This window comes from Coregonus clupeaformis, chromosome 8, assembly GCF_020615455.1.
Source record: "Coregonus clupeaformis isolate EN_2021a chromosome 8, ASM2061545v1, whole genome shotgun sequence".
Lineage (NCBI taxonomy): Eukaryota > Metazoa > Chordata > Actinopteri > Salmoniformes > Salmonidae > Coregonus > Coregonus clupeaformis.
In genome coordinates, this window is record NC_059199.1 from 33,562,877 (window position 1) to 33,570,638 (window position 7,762).

Genomic DNA, 7,762 nt, shown 5'->3' on the forward strand with positions numbered 1-7,762 from the left:
ATGAGAGGATCTCCTGGCCCCATAGGCTACTTTCAGGGTAAGTGGGACAATGGAAGTAGCCTAAGTAAAAAATAAAAAAGACATCCTTTAACACAGTGGTCACCACCCAGTCGATCGCGACTGGTCCATCTTCAAGGCATTCCTAGTCGATCATGAAACATTTCAGAAGAAAATCCAATGATAATGGCATGCGCTCTTGTTTTTGTGTTCTTTTTTTTGTTGGGATGTTGGCGGTAGGTGCACTTGATTCAGAAGCGCACCTGGTAGGCAAAGTGTTCCCATATTGAACCATTTAATGAAAAGACAAACCCCGCCTACCCGGTGGACCCGGAGACCTGTGGCTAAGTGGACCTGTGGCCTACTGCGCTGGCCAATCGGATAGCTCAAATCACTGACTACAGTTTCCACGACCCCGGCAACAGCAACGTTTGATAATAGCCTATGTAAGATTTCAGAACTTTTAAGACAATGACCAGAGAGAGACTGTCAAAGAATTCAGCAAAGAGCTGTTGTTTTTGTGAGTGAGTTCATGTCTAAGTTTTTATTCTGGACTGTCAACACTGTTTTTATTCAACACTATTACAAAACATAAAATGCGCTTCCTCTGGTGTTGCAGCTGCAATGATTGAGTAGCCAAGTGTATCGATAGACATGCGTTTTTATTATTATTAGTTGCGTGTCTATTTTAATTTTGAGGAATATTTCACTTTCTCTGGTCATAGGAACAACATGAATTTGTGCATGAGGCAGATGCAGTGGCACTTGAGTTTCGCCATCAGGTGTAAGACTGTGTCCCCTCTCTCTGGTCAATATCACTGGAGGAAAGTAAGGAGAGAGTAGGGAACGTGAGAGGCTGACCCTCTGCTGCTCTTTTCCTCCCTCCGCTGAGACAAATGCCATGTTCAAAACAACTGGGAAATCTCAGACTATTTTTTATTTATTTCATTTCTCGTTCTTTTTATACATTTTTTGTTTGTTAATCATTTAGCAGACGCTCTTATCCAGAGCGATTTACAGGAGCAATTAGGGTTAAGTGCCTTGCTCAAGGGCACATCGACAGATTTTTCACCTAGTCGGCTCGGGGATTAGAACCAGCGACCTTTCGGTTACTGGCACAACGCTCTTAACCACTAAGCTACCTGCCGCCTACAAAGTTGTATTTTTTAGTGATCCAATTGACATTTTAGTCATTTAGAAGACACTCTTATCCAGAGCGACTTACAATTAGTGAGTGCATACATTTTTCATACTGGCCCCCTGTGGGAATCGAACCCACAACCCTTGCATTGCAAGCGCCGTGGGAATTGAACCCACAACCCTCGCGTTGCAAGCGCCATGCTCTACCAACTGAGCTACAGGAGGGCCAATATCAGGCTTCCGACTTCAGTGCGTCTCAGACTTCTGTTTTCCCTAATCTCAGACTTACGACTTCACAATTGGGAACTCTGGGGGGGAAAACGAGATCCGGCTGGGAAAAATCGCTTTAAACGGTCATCAAACTCGGAAATCCAAGTCGGAAACTCAGGCATCTTTCGAGAGCTCCGACTTTCCGACCTGAATATGACGTCATGATTTGACCTTTTTTAATATATTTTTTATCCCGAGTTGTTTTGAAAGCACCGTGACAGATGCAGGTACCATCAGTCCAGTCAATTTATACTCAGCTGTGCTTCGCAAGTGATACACCAATGTATCTATTTTGTTATCAAAGGTCGAGTTTTGAAATACAATCTGGTCTGAGAAAAACAATATTGGCAGGCCAGGCATATATCCAATGTGCTTTTTGACTGCAAAAGTGATGTTGACTCAGAAAAGGTTGGTGACCACCGCTTTAACAGATTCAAATCCAAGGATAAGTAGGTAAAAATACTACATTTACAGTGGGGAAAAAAAGTATTTAGTCAGCCACCAATTGTGCAAGTTCTCCCACTTAAAAAGATGAGAGGCCTGTAATTTTCATCATAGGTACACGTCAACTATGACAGACAAAATGAAAAAAAAAAAATCCAGAAAATCACATTGTAGGATTTTTTATGAATTTATTTGCAAATTATGGTGGAAAATAAGTATTTGGTCAATAACAAAAGTTTCTCAATACTTTGTTATATACCCTTTGTTGGCAATGACACAGGTCAAACGTTTTCTGTAAGTCTTCACAAGGTTTTCACACACTGTTGCTGGTATTTTGGCCCATTCCTCCATGCAGATCTCCTCTAGAGCAGTGATGTTTTGGGGCTGTCGCTGGGCAACACGGACTTTCAACTCCCTCCAAAGATTTTCTATGGGGTTGGGATCTGGAGACTGGCTAGGCCACTCCAGGACCTTGAAATGCTTCTTACGAAGCCACTCCTTCGTTGCCCGGGCGGTGTGTTTGGGATCATTGTCATGCTGAAAGTCCCTGGCAGCATAGTGTGTTACTGATGGTAGGCTTTGTTACTTTGGTCCCAGCTCTCTGCAGGTCATTCACTAGGTCCCCTCGTGTGGTTCTGGGATTTTTGCTCACCGTTCTTGTGATCATTTTGACCCCACGGGGTGAGATCTTGCGTGGAGCCCCAGATCGAGGGAGATTATCAGTGGTCTTGTATGTCTTCCATTTCCTAATAATTGCTCCCACAGTTGATTTCTTCAAACCAAGCTGCTTACCTATTGCAGATTCAGTCTTCCCAGCCTGGTGCAGGTCTACAATTTTGTTTCTGGTGTCCTTTGACAGCTCTTTGGTCTTGGCCATAGTGAAGTTTGGAGTGTGACTGTTTGAGGTTGTGGACAGGTGTCTTTTATACTGATAACAAGTTCAAACAGGTTCCATTAATACAGGTAACGAGTGGAGGACAGAGGAGCCTCTTAAAGAAGAAGTTACAAGTCTGTGAGAGCCAGAAATCTTGCTTGTTTGTAGGTGACCAAATACTTATTTTCCACCATCATTTGCAAATAAATTCATTAAAAATCCTACAATGTGATTTTCTGGAAAAAAAAATCTCAATTTGTCTGTCATAGTTGACGTGTACCTATGATGAAAATTACAGGCCTCTCTCATCTTTTTAAGTGGGAGAACATGCACAATTGGTGGCTGACTAAATACTTTTTTCCCCCACTGTATATCCACTGATAACTGATATTAAGACTTCATTTATTGAAATCCATGAAAAAATATGGCTTTGTTTCAAGATATCAATATTCAAGTTATCATTTACATTTTTCAGTCAAGTCATTTAATATCAGGCAAGTCAAGTAAGAATAACACATTCTTATTTACAAGTTTCTATCAAGTTGTTATTCCGTATGCACATCAAAGCATACATTGAGTCAATACAGGACTAAGATTGAATCGTACTACACCGGCTCCGACACTCGTTGGATGTGGCAGGGCTTGCAAACTATTACAGACTACAAAGGGAAGCACAGCCGCGAGCTGCCCAGTGACAAAAGCCTACCAGACGAGCTACAGTGGGGAGAACAAGTATTTGATACATTGCCAATTTTGCAGGTTTTCCTACTTACAAAGCATGTAGAGGTCTGTAATTTTTATCATAGGTACACTTCAACTGTGAGAGACGGAATCTAAAACAAAAATCCAGAAAATCACACTGTATGATTTTTAAGTAATTAATTTGCATTTTATTGCATGACATAAGTATTTGATACATCAGAAAAGCAGAACTTAATATTTGGTACAGAAACCTTTGTTTGCAATTACAGAGATCATACGTTTCCTGTAGGTCTTGACCAGGTTTATACACACTGCAGCAGGGATTTTGGCCCACTCCTCCATACCTTCTCCAGATCTTTCAGGTTTCGGGGCTGTCGCTGGGCAATACAGACTTTCAGCTCCCTCCAAATATTTTCTATTGGGTTCAGGTCTGGAGACTGGCTAGGCCACTCCAGGACCTTGAGATGCTTCTTACGGAGCCACTCCTTAGGTGCCCTGGCTGTGTGTTTTGGGTCGTTGTCATGCTGGAAGACCCAGCCACGACCCATCTTCAATGCTCTTACTGAGGGAAGGGGGTTGTTGGCCAAGATCTCACGATACATGGCCCCATCCATCCTCCCCTCAATACGGTGCAGTTGTCCTGTCCCCTTAGCAGAAAAGCATCCCCAAAGAATGATGTTTCCACCTCCATGCTTCATGGTTGGGATGGTGTTCTTGGGGTTGTACTCATCCTTATTCTTCCTCCAAACACGGCGAGTGGAGTTTAGACCAAAAAGCTCAATTTTTGTCTCATCAGACCACATGACCTTCTCCCATTCCTCCTCTGGATCATCCAGATGGTCATTGGCAAACTTCAGACGGGCCTGGACATGCACTGGCTTGAGCAGGGGGACCTTGCGTGCGCTGCAGGATTTTAATCCATGATGGCGTAGTGTGTTACTAATGGTTTTCTTTGAGACTGTGGTCCCAGCTCTCTTCAGGTCATTGACCAGGTCCTGCCGTGTAGTTCTGGGCTGATCCCTCACCTTCCTCATGATCATTGATGCCCCACGAGGTGAGATCTTGCATGGAGCCCCAGACCGAGGGTGATTGACCGTCATCTTGAACTTCTTCCATTTTCTAATAATTGCGTCAACAGTTGTTGCCTTCTCACGAAGCTGCTTGCCTATTGTCCTGTAGCCCATCCCAGCCTTGTGCAGGTCTACAATTTTATCCCTGATGTCCTTACACAGCTTTCTGGTCTTGGCCATTGTGGAGAGGTTGGAGTCTGTTTGATTGAGTGTGTGGACAGGTGTCTTTTATACAGGTAACGAGTTCAAACAGGTGCAGTTAATACAGGTAATGAGTGGAGAACAGGAGGGCTTCTTAAAGAAAAACTAACAGGTCTGTGAGAGCCGGAATTCTTACTGGTTGGTAGGTGATCAAATACTTATGTCATGCAATAAAATGCAAATTAATTACTTAAAAATCATACAATGTGATTTTCTGGATTTTTGTTTTAGATTCTGTCTCTCACAGTTAAAGTGTACCTATGGTAAAAATTACAGACCTCTACATGCTTTTTAAGTAGGAAAACCTGCAAAATCGGCAGTGTATCAAATACTTGTTCTCCCCACTGTAAATCACTTATATGCTCGCTTCGAGCATCAGCTGTTCCGGATGACTATGTGATCACGCTCTCTGTAGCCGATGTGAGTAAGACTTTTAAGCAGGTCAACATTCACAAGGCCGCAGGGCCAGACGGATTACCAGGACGTGTACTCCGAGCATGCGCTGACCAACTGGCAAGTGTCTTCACTGACATTTTCAACATGTCCCTGACTGAGTCTGTAATACCAACATGTTTCAAGCAGACCACCATAGTCCCTGTGCCCAAGAACACTAAGATAACCTGCCTAAATGACTACCGACCCATAGCACTGAAGTGCTTTGAAAGGCTGGTCATGGCTCACATCAACACCATTATCCCAGAAACCCTAGACCCAATCCAATTTGCATACGCCCCAACAGATCCACAGATGATGCAATCTGTATTGCACTCCACACTGCCCTTTCCCACCTGGACAAGAGGAACACCTACGTGAGAATGCTATTCATTGACTACAGCTCAGCGTTCAACACCATAGTGCCCTCAAAGCTCATCACTAAGCTAAGGACCCTGGGACTGAACACTTCCCTCTGCAACTGGATCCTGGTGGTAAGGGTAGGTAACAACACATCTGCCACGCTGATCCTCAACATGGGGGCCCCTCCTGTACTCCCTGTTCACCCATGACTGCATGGCCGGGCACGACTCCAACACCATCATTAAGTTTGCCAATGACACAACAGTGGTAGGCCTGATCACCGACAACGATGAGACAGCCTATAGGGAGGAGGTCAGAGACCTGGCCGTGTGGTGCCAGGATAACAACCTCTCCCTCAACGTGATCAAGACAAAGGAGATGATTGTGGACTACAGGAAAAAAAAAGAGGACTGAGCACTCCCCCATTCTCATCGACGGGGCTGTAGTGGAACAGGTGTCCACATCACCAACAAACTATCATGGTCCAAACACACCAAGACAGTCGTGAAGAGGGCACGACAAACCCTATTCCCCCTCAGGAGACTGAAAAGATTTGGCATGGGTCCTCAGATCCTCAAAACGTTATACAGCTGCACCATCGAGAGCTTTCTGATTGATTGCATCACTGCCTGGTATGGCAACTGTTCGGCCTCCGACCACAAAGCACTACAGAGGGTAGTGCGTACGGCCCAGTACACCTGCCATCCAGGACCTCTATACCAGGCAGTGTCAGAGGAAGGCCCTAAAAATTGTCAAAGACTCCAGCCACCCTAGTCATAGACTGTTCTCTCTGCTACCGCATGGCAAGCGGTACCGGAGCGCCAAGTCTAGGTCCAAAAGGCTTCTTAACAGCTCCTACCCCCAAGCCATAAGACTCCTGAACAGCTAATCATGGCTACCCGGACCATTTGATTTGATTTGAGATTAATGTGAATGTACAAGATTGAAACATTTACTATGCTAAAGATCACATCTTAAATCACAAAATGCAATAATTGCACAGGGTTAAATAACATAATAAAGCATCTCTCTAGTAAGGCAACCTTGATCACAATTTACATAGCTCTACAATATCGTTATATGTCCAAAACCAAAACACAGGATAGAGGGGCTGAGTGAATGTGGTCTGGACTCGGAGGAGAGGTATTGTGTCAGAAACGCTGTAGAATAACAGAGGACCTGCCGTGTGATCAGGTCCTACTTTGGAGGACTGAGGGCCTGAAATCTCAACAGTAGTGTGTCTGAAACAATAACCACCATGATGACAGTGGAAACTCCTGGACTTGTCATTGCGTCCTAATGCTGAGTCATTACCACCTGTTTTCCTGATGTAACAGCGTCCACATTTCTGTCACCAGAGAGCGGTTTTCATATGCTGTGGAATATGAAGACCTGGGAGAAGGAATCTGGGAGAAGAGCAGAGAGCAATGAGGGGAGTTAAAACAATAAGTTCAGTCAGATACTGTATTAACCCTGTCTTTGATTATAGCAGAGATCAAATGGGAGCAATAGCAGGAGTCAGATAGCAACCCAGTATTTTACTACATCTGCTATTGCTGTCTAATGCAATATTAGGGTTTGTGAGCTACTGAGATACAGTACAAGATACTGTTAGTTACAGAAGGATGAAGAGACATTTTAATAACTGTTCTCTGGTCTTGGGCTCTGGAGGCAGAAGAACATCCACTATATTAACTACAGACACACAAACACAACAGAGAGGATGAATTTATAAGTATAATACACATGTATAAAGTGTTGTCTGTTACTGGGATCTTTGGTCTAAAGTTGATGTTCTTACATGATGTATTATTTAAGTATTGTTTAACCCACCTGTGCTGGAGATCTTAGTCCTCTAGTTTCTCTGTCAAAGTACTGATGAGGACAGACAACGATAGCAGGTTAGTCTGAAGAGAGAGAGAGAGGAGTTTCTAATAGTTTTTGGTTGATATTGTTTTGTGTCTTCTCACTTTTGTTTATTGTTTATTTCACTTGCTTTGGGAATGTAAACACGTTTCCCATGCCAATAAAGCCCCTTTAAATAGAGAGAGAGAGAGAGAAGTATATGTACTATTATTATTACTACTGAAATTAACTGTATTTCATTATCCTACTGCGTTGGCAATATCTACAAATTGTATTTCGTGTCAATAAAGCAATCTGAGAGACTTGTCTATGCATGTAGCTGCATTCATGACAAACAGGCAAGCCCAGAAGGCCTGTCAGATTTCTCCTGGGCTCTGATCAGCTTCGCTCTGGATGGAAGAGT